At 35.2% G+C, this 16,059-nt stretch overlaps 1 protein-coding gene across 8 annotated transcripts in view; it reads right to left on the bottom strand.

Moving 5' to 3' along the window:
• The window catches only part of nAChRalpha4 (nicotinic acetylcholine receptor alpha4), a 369,922-nt gene that overhangs the window by 262,488 nt on the left and 91,375 nt on the right, over positions 1 to 16,059 (bottom strand). The gene's annotated exons all lie outside the window — the stretch shown is intronic.

The raw sequence follows: 16,059 nt of genomic DNA, 5'->3' as shown, positions 1-16,059 counted from the left end.
ACATGTATACGCCGATATGATTTTGTCTGCAAACGCATCAGCCGTTTTCACAGAAATTGTTCAGCTGCAGCTGCTTAAGTGCAAGTTTCTAAATGTCTTAGCATAAATTACCTTCTGTTGCCACAAATTACCATATTACTCGGATTCGTTGGCAATCTCCTGGAAAACTGTCGAAGAACTTAAACGTTATCTACGGATATATTCTACACGAAAGATCATGTAAATTAAAAGTGCGATGACTGAGTTTATAATCAAATGTATTTACCATTTCTATTTACCAATTCTTTTTGGCCAGACCCATTAACATCGCTTATCTGTTCGATCCATGTGCATTTTTACTTCAAATTGCCTAAAATAAGATGAAGCATAACGAAAAATAACAGTGACATCGTAGTTGTTCGGAAAAAATAATTGAAAAAAGATTATTTTCCCATAAAACCGAATTGTGCGTTAATCATTTCTCAAAAATAAGGAGATGTTCAATTTTGGCGGAGATGTTCAATCTAAAAAAATAAGACGAGAACTTTATAATTATGTTTTGATAATCGCAAGACATGATTATCTATGGAGAAAATCTTTCAAATTAGACGTTTACTGCCCATGTTTGTTACGTGGAAAATAAAGCTTGTCGCTGTAGGAAAGCGAGCAAAATGTATATTCATAAGGAACTCTTCAAATATCGACTCTACCGTAATTTTTAACGAAGTTTCAATAATATATTTACATCTTAAATAAAGTTTATTTAATATTTGTTGCATCCGTGTGTACAACACAGTGTAGCAAATACAGTACATCGGATGTGACGCAAGGCCACTTGGCATATTAACACAACTTGTTTTTTGCTTGCGAGATTTCTGACGATTTTTGACGATTGCTAGACGAAGTGAATTTGAAGCGCCTCTTTAAATTTCAAAATACTTCTGAGAAAACGTCGATATCTCAAAACGAACCAGCGTAAATTTACATGAAAAGTTGTGACGAACAGTTCAGCAGAAGCCAGTCCAATTCGGCGCGAGCAAAAGAGATTAAAATCTGACGTTAATTATTTCAATTATGATCAAAATAAGAAGAGTTGAAGTGAAAAGTTGGTAGACGATATAACTCGCTAATTAAAACGTACGTCGAGTGATTATTCGCCACAGGATGTATACTTTGAAAATTCGTAATACTTCATCAAGATAAATATAAATTAGACTGCGTACTTGAAAAGTTCGCGAAATATTTCATCAAGATAACAATTATTAATTTACGATATTGCCAGAAGATCGAAAGTTTGCTAGAGGTTTGACTTTGTCCGTAAATTATTCATTCTTTGAATCGGTCTTTGCGAAACATTTGAGATATTTTCCTGGTTTCTCACCGCTAATTTAAATCCGACGCTGTGCAAGTTTTAACGAGTTCGGTATCTGGTCTGCCTCGAGAAGAACGAAACTGTGCGACAGCTGTGAAATGTAAATGCCGCAGAGGTACCAAAGGAACAAGAACCGAACGAAGACAGAGTTCAATGAACGAACTTTAAAACAATATCTGCGTCTCTTTTAGCGTTGTCGCTGTTTCATGAAAATGCTTTTTCATGCTAAGTTACTCCAAATATTATCAATGACACTTTTACTGAAAGCGTAAAAGCTGAAATTGATTACAACGTCGTAACTACTGCCAAGTTATCTCTTCTTCGATAATTTGCGTTTATCGTCGAAGCACGTGGTTTTTGCAATTCTAACTGCTTCCTTCTTTGCTTAAATGAAATACGCTGACGCGTATTTGACGATATGAAGAATCCCTGTCATCTTAAACAAGCATATTTCTCGTGTATTAAGAAGATTGATTGGCAAATTTGAAAAGCGTCGCTGTATAATCGCGAACAGTATGAAGAGACTAAATACCAAGAACATGTACGCGGGAATTAAAATATCAACTTGACGATATGGGGCTGATAATAATAAATTCAATACTTAATTTAGTTTGCTATTTTAAATGCTTAAATTAAGTGTTTAATTTAACTCCAACTAATTAAATATACCTCAATTTACCTACAATAATTCTATTAAAAACTTTTGGTAAAATTATATTGTTAAATGGTTACATTGTCGAAGATGATCAGAAGAATTGTCGACGACAAACAATAAGAAAAATTCAAGCAGAAGAAAATTACGTTTGTACTTCGAGACTAGCTATTTACATCCCAAAAATATCTAGTCCCATATAACCACTATTTAGTTACAAAAAGAAATTCATAAAAATTGCTTGCTTCCATTGTTGTTACATCGTTCTTAAAACTTTACGAGTACTTGTACATCTGATTATTTTTATTACAAAACATGCTCGAAATAGCCACTATGTATGCCAGTATATCAATACGATGTTGTAATGTGCGAACCAGTGCATGTCTTATCGTCTCTCAGTTTATTTGCAGAATATACGGCGGAAATTCGTTGCACCGTATCTGGCGAAATTGTTGGCGCATCTCGATACATGGTATTTTTCAGTGTTCCCAGCAAGAAAGACTCTGAGCTTATTAAGAGCAAGACCGAGCTACCAAGAAACTGCGTGCTCACGTTCTACCCATCGATTTGGAAAAATTTCTTCACCAACGTTTGTCACTTTTTCATCGCTGTTTAGTGTACCAGGTATCCATCGTGCTGGGAATATTTCGTCGTACGAATTCTAATAAATAACATACTTCGTAAGAACTCATTTTTCTTATATCTTTCATGTAAAACATCAACTGTCTTGGAATAAAGTAAATTTGTTTTACTATTTTGATACTCAGAATTCGTTAAAAAGAATTGAACATTTTAGTTGGAAAAACAGAATTTGTTTGTCCAGCTATCCAATTCCACTGATTACCGTCGTATTATGTTGTTTGGATGTTTTGTTTGTAAAAGCAGAATTTATCTCCGATTATCTGACTTCACCTGTAAAGAAATCGTTACCGCCGTAATATTATGTCCTGTTCTCGATTATACGATTTTCGTGGATAATATTTTCACTTGCTGTTCAAAATAACGAAGGTATTTGATGCAGACAGAGTTAGCGGAACTTTGGCAAATAATTATAATTTCATTCTTCGTCGACACAACTGTATTACACAAATTATAAATCAGACTGAACAGGAAGTTTGAAGTTCCAAAGTGAGAGGAAATATTTGCAAAGCTCAGGTCACAAACTTCTAACGCAAAGTTGATTAAGCTAACAATAAGAATGGAATTATATCGTAGCATACGATATCGTAATGGTTCGTTAATGGTATGTTAGTGATAGTATTAGCCCTATGTACTTAATGTACTACTTATAATAATAACATTAATTAATAATGTTCAGAATCTCCAACGTTGATGACACAGTACAGATCCTGTTCCTAAATACCGATAAAACGATGCTGGATATTATGATTTCGAAAATTTCAAAATTCTTCGCGTCACTTAATGCAAATCAAAAGATTAACTAATCCATTGACCAACTTTTTGTTAAGAATACAAGACGATGTTATAATTACGATAGTAATGTCTCGTTACAGCGATAATGAAATTTAAAAGTATTTCATGTAATGTGATAAGTTGGGAAAAAGTCACGTAAATCCAGACTATGTGTAAATATATCGTACTTTTATTATGCTTGTGTGTTACTGTATAAAGCATGTTTGTTTTAAAACGATTAATAAATAAATATATTGTTAAGAATTGTGGATCTTAATTGCCGAAATAAAAGCAAAGGAACACTAAGGTTACACTTAGAATTCATGTTAAAATAGTTTTAGATTTATTTAATAAACGATTTCCAGGATCTTCGTCGATATACATTTGCACGCGTCTCGGCATTCTCTTTGTCTCACCATCTTCCATACCACACTGCCAACGAAACAGTTACATTCGTCTGTTTTTCGAGACGCTGTGCACACACATACTTCCATACACTCATATTCACATACGTGTGTCACTATCACGCGGCTAATCTAGTCTAGCACACAAAATTATACATATAAATGCGAAAATGAGTTAGTATACGAAGCCAAATCAACTTAAAGTTGTAGATCGATGTCATTCGTTTTGCTTATTTTATTGAGCAGTGAAGGAGGACTTAAAATTGCAACACAAAATAACTATACGTCGAACGTTGCAAAATTAACTATAACGAGTATTGTTATAATGTTTAGTACAAGAGAATGTCTCGCGAAAGCACATAAAAGCACACGTCCAGCGAAGCGCGCTAGTAGCGATTCTCTAAACTACTTTGACAGACTTCGAAGCGATTCGACGCGCTCTTTTATAGCTGGGCACCGGCGAAAGTTCGTAGTTTTAAGAATTCGTCGCTAACGAATTTCCTTCCGACTGTCGATCGACGAGGTCGGTGTCCTGATGACGCCGGCAGTCAGTGTTAGACGAAGACAACCTTATCAGGGCATCGGTCGGGCTGACAGCTATCGGCTGCCTCGCGGAAGGTGCAAATCTTGTCGCAAGTCCGCGTGCGTCTGAAGTCAGGCGACGATACGAACTATGATAAGCTACAAAATCTATGCGAGGCTAAGTCGTCGCGTTTTTAAAGGAAAACTAAAGCATCCGGGATATTAACGTGATGTTAATAATAGCCAGAGGTTTTGTTCAAGCGAGCGACGACGCCTCGCAAGAGTCAAACGCCAACTTTCTAACGCGTTTATGAAACCTCGTTTTTACATTGTTTTAATCTATTAGGTTGTCCGAAATGTTTCTTTCGTTTTATAAAGAAGTAATAGACGCACAATGTTTTTTGTTTTATATTAGTTTATTGAATTATGCGCGAACATAATAATAGAAATAGAAAGAAATGGATCATACCTAATTCAATAAAATAATATAAAACAGTAATTGTTATTCATCTATTACCACCGTATGAAACGAAAGAAACTTTTCGGACAACCTAATACATTCTTCTGCATATAATATGAAAGATATAGGACATCTTCAGGACAAAAAAATAATCATTTGCTAAATGGGAAATTGAAAATCTAGATTTTCCATCGTCTTATTACACTGCGGAAAGATTAAAACGCTGCCGCGGAAAACCGGTAATTTAACGCGCTACAGTTCGACTCTGCGATAGAAAGTAAAATCACAGGTTAAGACTCCGCCGCCCGTATCGGCCGTTGCTCGTCGTTCAGCCTTCTCCTGGTTGCATCGTGGATGAAATTACATTTCTATCGGGACGTAACGCGATTACCGTGACTCGATGTCGCGCGTTCCAGGCGATGCGCTCGAAATAGTTTCCGCGATTTTGATCGACCTCGCGAATCTCATTGTCGCCGCTGTTCGACCAGGCTTAACGACGTTTGATCGATCGGCCGGTTTGAGTAGCAGTTACAGATTATCGTTCACGGGCTGTCGATGCAGCACAGTTCGTCGCCATTAAATCAGAGTCCATCGATCGGAGTGTAAATAAGATCAACGAGCCGCAGTGTCCGGCCGTTTGCATCATTTAGCCTGCAGAACCGCGTCGCTCTCCAATACAAACGGAAAGTATTTAAAACGCGTTAGTCTACAGACGATGCGGGTATATCGGAGCGACGATTTATCGTCAGTGTCATTTGCTCGCCGTATCAAAAGTCTATTACTCGTGGACAACGACGTCACGGTGCAACGACCTGCATTCGCTTTCCTGTATCCTGACCTACGTTTCGTCGACATACCGGCACTCGAATAATTGTGACAAAGCCGCGGCGATATCGATCGTTCGAATTTCTCTCGCCTTTGATGAACGTTTACTGGTTTCATCATAAATCTAATGATTACGAGGAAAGCGAAGTGTGCGAGCAAACGGATATACATTGGATAAATTTGCATCAAGAATTTCCTTGTTACGTCCGAGATATAATTTGTTTCTCGAACATCGGTTTCATTAAAGTCTATTTTTCGTACAATCGCAGCAAGCTTTCAAACGGATTCGATTTAGCAAAAATTTGTATAGAAGGAAAATAAAGAAGAACATTTTTAAGAATAAATAGGAAGACACTAAAAATATCGAGTATTAGATTTATTAGAACAACGAAGTTCCAGTACTTTATTTTGCCGGTAGAGAAGCAAAGTTTAGTAAATTGAACTGTATCGTAATTTATATTTGTAAATAGGAAAATAATTATCCTACTTTTTAAGGTTGAAAAGGAATTTTCGAAACAGCGCAAAGTAATGAAATAAAAAAGTACGTTTGCATTATTATCAAAACAAGAAATATCCAAGTGTTTTATTAATGTCTACAATCAAATCTTCTTTCTTGCTTCATTATTAAGCACGAAGCTATCTTCTGATGGACTTGCAATTAAAAACAATTAGAAATAATGACAGTAGCAAGAGCCGAGATATCTCTCGCTTCCTTCTAGTCGAAAGTAAACGCTAGCTGTTTCGAGTAGATACATTAAATCTTAATTTTTCGACGATTTAATGTTTCAACGACGTAGTATGTTCAACACGTGGAACTTTTAAGACGAACTCAAATTGTGTTCTGAATTTATTACTTCTGTATATGTCAGCAATGTATCCATCCGATGAATATATCATCGCAAGCCTTTTGTAGTCTGACTCTCTCATTTGTTCCGTCATGTTTATGGATGGAATTTTCTGCATATTTCTTGCTCGGCTAATACTGATAATTGAATTCTGTTGGTAGGCTACGGAAACTGCAAAGGAGATTGTAGAGAATACGTCGACCTCGTTACAAACTGTTCGACTGCGTATTGCGTGTAATTCCGGAATTAGGAATACCATTACCAATTTTCGTTTCACTGCGTTCGTTTTTCCGATACCCATCAGCCAATAATACAAACAGAGGAACGCGTACTGTATATGTATCAGGTTGTCCGAAAAGTTCCTTTCGTTTCATAAGGTGATAATAGATGAACAACAATTTCTGTTTTATACTATTTTATTAAATTAGGTATGACCCATTTCGTTCTATTTCTGTTATTACGTTCGTACATAATTCAATAAACTAATATAAAACAAGAAACATTGTGCGTCTATTATTTCCTTATAAAACGAAAGAAACTTTTCGGACAACCTGATATTGGGTTGGCATTAGGTAGTATTGACAAAATCCGCAATCACTTAGTTGCCAACCCAATACGATAACTATTAATCCTAGTGATCTGTGCCGCATTTAAAAATCGAAAAATTAATTCTTTAATTTGTAGATTCTTCGATAATATCGATGAACGAATGATATTTAATAATATTCAATATAAAATTATCTTAAAGGTATATGAAGATACCTTTAAACGAGTTTAATACTTGTTCTTCCTTCTGTTTAGAAAAATTGAGACATAGCATTGAGGCGAGCATTTCGCGATCATTTGAAGAGAAAAATTTTTTTTGATGTAAATATTTTACGAACAGATTACTCCACAACTGTTAACGTAACACCAAACGAGAATGGTCGAGTGCTTTCGCTTTATGTTCATGCTCGTTTGAGCTAAACGCAGCTTGATATATCACGTAATACCGATCACGCACTGCTTCAGTCAACCAGGGATCGATCAATTGTGCCGTGCAGTGGTATTGCCTGTCACTTGGAAGACGCGTTTCAGACAGCGCGGGCACAAGGAGAATACGCTGTTTGCTGTCACGCAATGCTACATGATCTCACTTGTGTCACGTAAAATTTCCCATAGACGCGTAACAGTGCACAGCGTGGTAGGATATGACGAAAGAAGAGATAAAACGACAGTAAGAAATAAATTCATTAGGCGTGAGATGCAAATAATTTTGAAGGATCGTATCTCGGTCATAAACTATTTCTATTTAAGCAGACAACGAACACGAGTGGGTATTTTACGCGCGAAATTCAACATCGCGTGGAATGGAAATGAAATCGCGGAAAACACGTGAATTTAATTTAGCCGCCCATGTGAAACACGTTACATAACTCGGTTTGTATAAACTGGTCAGATAGGCATTTTAACTGCAGGCACGTTTCGCGCGTTTTGTTCCAACCCGTTTACGTTTTCCTATTCGTCTCGGATCCGTGTAAAATCATGTCTCGGCAATTTTAAACGAGAAAGGCCACAGGTTCGTAGGAGATTGTCCGGCTATAGCGAAAACGGCAGGAGAACAGGAAATTACTGACACAGACGAAGTTCCGTAGAGACTGCAGAAACCAACGTGATTAGTTCTCACGGATTAGCAAAAGCCTTTGTGTCCGATAGTGTCCGTTCTATACAGAGGATTGTGAGTGAAACCAAACGATTATATCCGCACGGCACTTATCCGAACATGTATTAACGTTCATGTGGTGTTTCTTCGAAATTGAAGCTACATCTACCATTACATTTATATTCCTTTACGCTATCTACTATTTCTTTATATTTTCGTAATAATTTTACATTAAGAACAATTTGATTATATATATAATAATATGTATATAATAATATGTAGTAATAATATATATGTCGGAGATGAAAGGTCACCGGGGCCTTCTCTTTGGAATTCTTCGGAAAACCCCCAATATTTTAGCCTCTATAATTTAACTCGATTATAATTGTTCGAGATTTGTGATAATGAGCTTGGGCTCGAGGCGACAACCAGTCGCCGAACGTAGCCGCGGTCACAGGATGAACATTTTTACCTAACATAGGGATGGAGTAATTCTATAGCTCTCCTTAAAAGAAATAGTTGTAGCGGCACGCGACAGTAAACATTCCAACGGTTTCTGTTCCGTGGCTCGCCACACACAGACCCTATTCTTCGGGCAAGATGAATACCAGATGTCGAAGCATCTCCACAGTACATGTTCAGCTAGCCCGAGGACCCGTTATAAATCTTAAGATTTAGTTAACTAAAGTCCTTCAAACAGGCAAACAGTCTTTGTCCCAACTACGGGAAGATAGGGGAAATCTATTTTTCTCACGAACGATGCTTCCCGCTAGTAACTTTCCCTCAAGGGCGGCTAGCATCCTTCTCTAACCACCAACATGGAAATTGATCAATTAACAGCAACGTCAATTTCCCTCACTTTCCGAACGAAGGCATCTCTCCACGAATCCGATGATCTCGTGTCCTTAGACACACCCAATCTTCCTCTGCAGCATCATCGTGACGGAAAGTCATCCTCTCGTGAGGTCGTATTAGCGAGTTACTTAGCGTCTTTACGCTCGGTGGATATTCCACGTTTTAACAAAGAGTTAGTTCCATAATACTTGTACCGTTGACAAGCAAGTGGAGTACAACTTGGACTTTGGAAGAAAGCGCGTTCGTTATCGAACCTAAGACCATTGTCATTAGTGTCTAATCGACGCGGTTACCTGGTAATATCCACACTTGTACCAATAATTATATTTGTACTAGTAAATATCTTCTCTATTGCATAATAACAACGTCTAGTCCAAATGAAGATTCGTGAAGGGAGTGTAGCCCCTAACCCTAATCATAATGTGAACCCGACATATATATGCGTAATTTACAGCTATTGTGTCTACAGCTCGAGTACCTGAACCAGAATTTGTTTAATATTTGTAGAACTTAACGGTGAATATTCAAACTGTACCTAATTATTATAAATTTTTATAATTGTAATATTTAATTCATAATGTTATACTATGTTAATGTCGATATTAATGTTTTAACGTAACTACAATGTAGTACTCGTTAGTACTGTTGTCTTACTACTATCAACGACTACATAGTACAATGGATACAGGGTGGTTGGTAACTGGTGGTACAAGCGGAAAGGGGGTGATTCTACGCAAAAAAAGAAGTCGAAAATATAGAATAAAAACTTTTTTTTTAAATTTTTTTTTTTAATTTTTCCATCGAGACAACGATCTACAGTGAGATCCGTTATAACGAGACGTGATAAAGTGCAAGCGTACCGAGCGAAAATTCAAAGTCGATTTTCTCGAAAACAAAGCCTCAAACGAAAAATTTTTATTCTATATTTTCGACTTCTTTTTTCACGTAGAATCACTCCCTTTCCGCTTGCACCATCAGTTACCAACCACCCTGTATATTATTTCACAGTCCTCATATTCGATATCTTACAAATATTTGCATCTGCAATGTATGGCCCCAAAGAAATTACTATTTATATATAATTTATATGCGTGAGAATATGCATAATAAAATGTGCAATAAAAATATCTTCTAATAGCAGTATTTGATTATAAGACGTTTTAAACTACGACTAAAATGCCAGACTAAATAGAAATTACTCTGGTTGTTAAAAACTTACCATGTCCAAATTTGCTAATAAACATTAGAGGTTCCTTTTAGAAAAAGCACAGCCTTGGTAGAGCCGAGGATATAATAATTCTTTAGCAAACACGCTAATAGTTTTACGATTGCGTGTTGCACATGTGCGTTTCAAATTGCTACGTAGCAGCGGTACTGACCGAGAACAACACCAAAATGTACCGGTAGTTCTTGGGACAGAAGCTAGTTTAGAAATCGAGTTTGGCTGACAATATAGCGCGAACAGCAGCTGCGAATAGATGTAAAATAAGTGGCATTTATCCTAACAGACACAGGTACTTGAAATACCAATTTAAAAATTTTTGTAAATAAAAGAAAAAGAAAAGCGCGAATTATCTTACTATGAAAGTACGAAGACAAAAAGTTAATCTTCCCTTTAAGCAATATTTTGCAGTATTTTCATTTCGTTGCACAACATTAGGTTCAGTATTCTATCTACTTAATTTTTATTTCTATTTTTCCAACGTATATTTTGTGATTTTCTACGCAAAGGAAGATATACGTATAATCTAAAAATGATCGAGATCAGTTCTGATACGAAAATTCATCGTGTTCTATATGACGCGAGAACTTGAAAATAAATAAAAAGAGATAATTACGAGCTACTTTGACTAAGAACATACTTTATTGTATGATCGTTAGAGGGGATTACAGGAATAAATTTAATTAAGTCGACACACAATCCTCTCGCTGAAGCATCGCGAACATCGTGTTGAGGGTTCGTTAATTAATTTCATATCCGCTTTCTCATAATAGCAGCAAATCGATTTTCGAACGAGATGCGTAAATCAGTTCTTCGAGATATTTGATGAACAGAGGCCTACGAAATATTCGAATACCCAGTTAGTACAGAAAAGTTTTATGAACGTATTATAGAAGAGAGATTTTTTTGAAATTTGATCAATACCGTAATGAAGCTCGATTATCATTGATCATTATCTGTAGAGTTCACGAAAGCACTTACATGGTTAAAGCAACGAATGTTACTTGCAAACGTAAATAATTACGTAATCGTAGATATTACGTTGCGTAGAGCGCAAAACAAAAAGTAGAGATAAGATAAGCATCGTTCAAAATGCTTTGACACTGAAATTGAAAAAATTTCAAACATTTCAAAAAATGGGGTCAACCACTTTGACCTGCCAACAGTTCACACGTAAATGTATCATGAATAGCGAATGATCTATAAAATGTTACACTCGTACAGTGAAATGTTATAAAAATGTTCTAAAATAGAAAATTTTAGAAAATAAAAGGGTTGTAACCCTAATGCTACCATAGGAGGAAATAACGCAAAGAGGAAAAATGGAATTGTTGCAATATTATGAAACATAAATAAATTTACGCTACGTTAATTAAAAGGTTGAAGACCGAAAAGGGTGTTAAAAATAAGCATAGAATAAAATAAAAATAAAGCTAACGGAGACGAAAGACGACTTAATTCGCGAAATTCAGAAGAACCAAACTAAATGAAACCCGTAGCAATAGTAGAAGATAGTGTTGGAAAAGACGTACAGAATTAGAGGACCACGGAACGACCTGATGCAACCTAGACCTTCGTTTGTAGTGTAGCCAGGCTATAAATTTTGTTGAGGGATTGATTAACGTTGTGCAGGGAAAGGCCGTGATATCAGTGAACAAGATAACCTGTCTAGTAAGCCTTTAGTAAGCATAAACTGTTCCGTGTTGACGCAAAACATTGGTCTATTTACAAATACGTGCTTGACGTGAGTCGAATACCATTCAAACTACACAAAATTTAACAATAATTAGTATTACGTTGTCTTGGTATTATACTGACCTCATTTGATAAATTGTTGTTGCTTACTTAATATTTTTTCATTTTTCAAGATATGTTGTAACATTTGAAATTACCCGTGCGTTTTATCTTGCAAGTAAAATTATATTGTACAAGCTGCTACAGAATAGTAAACGAAAGTTTTAACCTGAATAAAGGAGAACAAGCATGGCTCAAAGAGAATGATAAAGCCAATTTTTTTCAGTTTCAAAGTGGAAGATAAGACATCTTATATGAGGAGAGCGGCTTGCAGTGATTGTTGCTAACAAAATGAAATAACAGAGATTAGTAAGCTTAGGAAGAACTAATGGAATAAACATGCATATTACTATAGGAGTGTCTTTAGGCTAAAATAAATAAGCATTGTTTATAAATGTTTTAAACGCAAATGTTTCAAAGTGCAGTTTCCCAGTACCTTAGGTCGATTAAGTGTGTGTATAACTAAACCATGTATGTGTATTATGTGTACATGGTAATGAAACCCGATTTGAAATGCAAATGTATGCGCTCATTAAACTTGTCTAATAATATGAATATAATATTTACTGAAATTATTGAAATATATATGTACATCGTATTATACTAACACTATTATTGCATATTTTCAGAGAGGTTTAATGAACATGCATAAATATGTATTTGTCTTTCCAATAGAATTCCATTTCCATGTATACATATTCAATAATGTAGAAGTTATTGCATTATCGCAATAATAATAAGTTTTGATATAAGTAAAATAATACCTGGTAAGTTGAAATATATATTTTATAATTGTTATACAAACTGAATAAACATGTTTGCACTTCCAGTGGAATTCCATTTCCATCTATTTCTGCCTTTTTATTATTTATTTATTTAAATTGTAGCAATCCGTTTGGTTCATTTTTTGGTAATCACGTTACTTGCATAACGTTAAGGTTAGACTATACATTTCTTGACAACAAGAAAATAAACGAAAAGTTAATTTTTGTTGCATTCTGCATAAAACTAGTTGATGAAATTTTAGGTACTTGAAATTTCATTCAAACTGTTTCCCAGCAGATTTATATTTGAAAATTTCAATTTCCTTGCAAAGTCGTTATGCCTCTCAGGAGACGGCTCTTTCAGAGAAGTGAAAAATAATAAAAGAAAATTTCCTGATACCGTAGAATCTCTTTTATCCGAACTTCCGTTATCTGAATACTGCCACTATACGAACATCCAGTGATATTCTATTATTCTAGAATCTTCTATTATCTAGGCGTCATATGTATGTACACACAATTCAATTTAAATGTAACAATGCAATTGTTTCCATATCATTGTAACGTAGCATTGTCCAGATGAAACGTTATGTTAAGTATATCGTCTAAATGTGGAATAATTAAGCCACTCAAAAGGGGCAAAAATGTAGCTTCGTTCAATGAAGAAATACGATATACGTAAGTTAACAATTAGAGGTATTAGAAGATGGACACTCACTGTTGGAAGCTGCTTATATTAAACAAATATAAAAGAATCGTTTCTCAATTTACAGATTAAATTACAATTATATATTAAAATACAGATTATAATTAAGTTCGATGGCAGGTTAAAAACTGGACTGTTGAACATTATTTATATTAGTCCAATATGATAGTTTTTTAATTTTATACAGATTAAAGTTTCATCTGGCAACGAGGACATATTCTATTTGACTTTTAAGCGTCGATAACTAACGAACAAAATCCCAAACGCAACTTTTTTTTATCCTTCGTTATTAGTTTTATTCTGATTTGCAAAAGCATCCTTTAATTCCTTTACCGCTTCATCTTGAACAGGACTTTTGTTTTCCCAATTAATCGAATGGCCGGGCAATTATGATTTTACTAAAGCACAAGTAGTAGACGTCTCGCCAAGGTTCTATTGAGATCTCTCGCAAATTTTCAAAATTCGAGAATCATTGGAAATTACAGAAGTTCCCCTATGAGATGGCACAATTAGCCATTTAATTCAAACGCGTTTGATCCGTGCGCCATTACCAACTCAATCTGGTTTATGCCGCTAATGGCACATTGATTATATCGTGTCCAATAGGAAACTTCGTCGTGTGTTTCCGTCATAATGTGGCAGACGTTTCAGATCTCACGTAATTTTAGCGCTGCTAACAGAATTTCCATGGTATTTTGACTTCTTTCAACTGACTACCCATAAAACGTCATAAAAATCCGTTTTGATTCTCTCATTTAATTTCATTTTAATCTTCCATTAATTTTCAAAATACCCGGCATAAAATTAATATCATTCTGGACGATTGCTATTCGAAAGTATCCGGATACCTGTCTACTTTTAATGAGATATAATTTAATTGAAAAATTATGAACAAGTAGGACAATTGCGATTTTAATTTTCACAATCATCATAGGTATCTAAAAATCTGAAAATGCAGGCAAAGTGCTACGAACTTGGTAAAATGATTCTAAAAACGAATCTTACTTTGTAATAACAGGTTCTAGTGACAATCGGTGGTACAATCGGCAAGGAGACGATTTTATGCGAAAGAACAAATGGAAAATATGCAACAAGACTTTTTCACGTGATCCTCCCTTTTAGAGAAAATCGAGTTTGAAGATTTGTCAGATATACTTGAACTTGACTAATTTCAGCCTCGACAGGAATAAATAATCGATAGGAGTCGTTCTGTGTGTGAAAATAAGTTGAAAATGTAGAATAAAATTTGCCCATACATTCAAGAACGCCTTTTCTTTTCGAGAAACATTTGAACAAAACAATTCTTAATTAAATATGTTTAAACTCCATTTTCTTGAAAATGAGGCTTTAAATAGACAAATTTTACTCCAAATTTTCTACACATTTTCGCATCTAGAATCTGCTAATTGTCAGTCGCTAATTGGCCTAACTTTGCATACAGCGAGCGAATTTTCAAAATCGGTTTTCTCAAAAACAAATATATGTTCATATATATACACATATATTCTATACATTCGATTAATTTTTTTATGTAGAATCACCCAGGCCTCGGTCGCGCCATCCATACTGCAACATCCATATTTATCGTGCTATAAAGTTACCGTAGGACAATTATCTACGTCGAAATTGGACAGCAGCAATTTGCGAACCATGAGCCGTGCAGATTGATTAATGGCCACATTTACGTATTCGAACCGGAACTCGTAGTCCGAAACTTGTAAGCTGCCACAATATATACTCGAAGAAGGAACTTGCACGGCAAAGTTTAATATCCACGAAACTGGCACGCGAGTCTCGGTGAATGTCGCGACTTGTCTGCGATTCGAACGATCTGTTTCAGTGATACAAGTTTTCAACGCATCCAGCACCTGCATATATAGAATTCAATTCACGCGATAAACTTCCAACAGACAAACCGCGTGAATAAGAACGTTACATCCAAAGTGCAAATGCACGAAATTCCGAAATTGTAACATTTTCTCAACGTGCATAGGTGTGTTTCTCAAAAGAATTGAGTGTCAAAGATTGATTACGCTTGTCACGTGTTAGCGAAGATATGAGAAAATGTGGAGAAGCGCAGTTGAAGCGAGAAGGAATCGATAACGTGGAAGCAATCGTTTAATAACGATTGCGCGTAAATATGCGAAACAGTAAGACATTTTATTTATGTTCGACTTCCTTCTCGATTTTTATGTGAATTATAACGTTGTTTAGCTTGTAGTAAATTCGAGACAAGAAAATAAATGTAAAAGTAATAATGTAATAATAATTCTCATTTAACGTTAAACTTCTTTAACTTCTTAAATCTATGAAACACGTCTAATGTTGAATCAAATCTCTGTCTAAGTTCTACATTCTTATTCATGTTTATGGAGATATGAATTTGCACAAATACAGTGTGATTGTATAGGTACAGTCTTGCCATAAGTTTCGGAGAATTATATACACACTTAGGTTTGAAATTCAATCATAAATCCAATTTTGATATCTCTATGAAACAATATATTGTATAATAAAGAATATGTGAACAATATATATAAAAAATTTGTGTAAATGTACAAAAAACTATCGGACGTTAGTAAAACAATTTTAACACAGCATTGT

This window comes from Bombus flavifrons, chromosome 4, assembly GCF_040668555.2.
Source record: "Bombus flavifrons isolate JBK064 chromosome 4, iyBomFlav1_principal, whole genome shotgun sequence".
NCBI lineage: Eukaryota > Metazoa > Arthropoda > Insecta > Hymenoptera > Apidae > Bombus > Bombus flavifrons.
The sequence above is the reverse complement of the archived record's forward strand: the minus strand, read 5'-3'. Positions and strand labels throughout refer to the sequence as shown.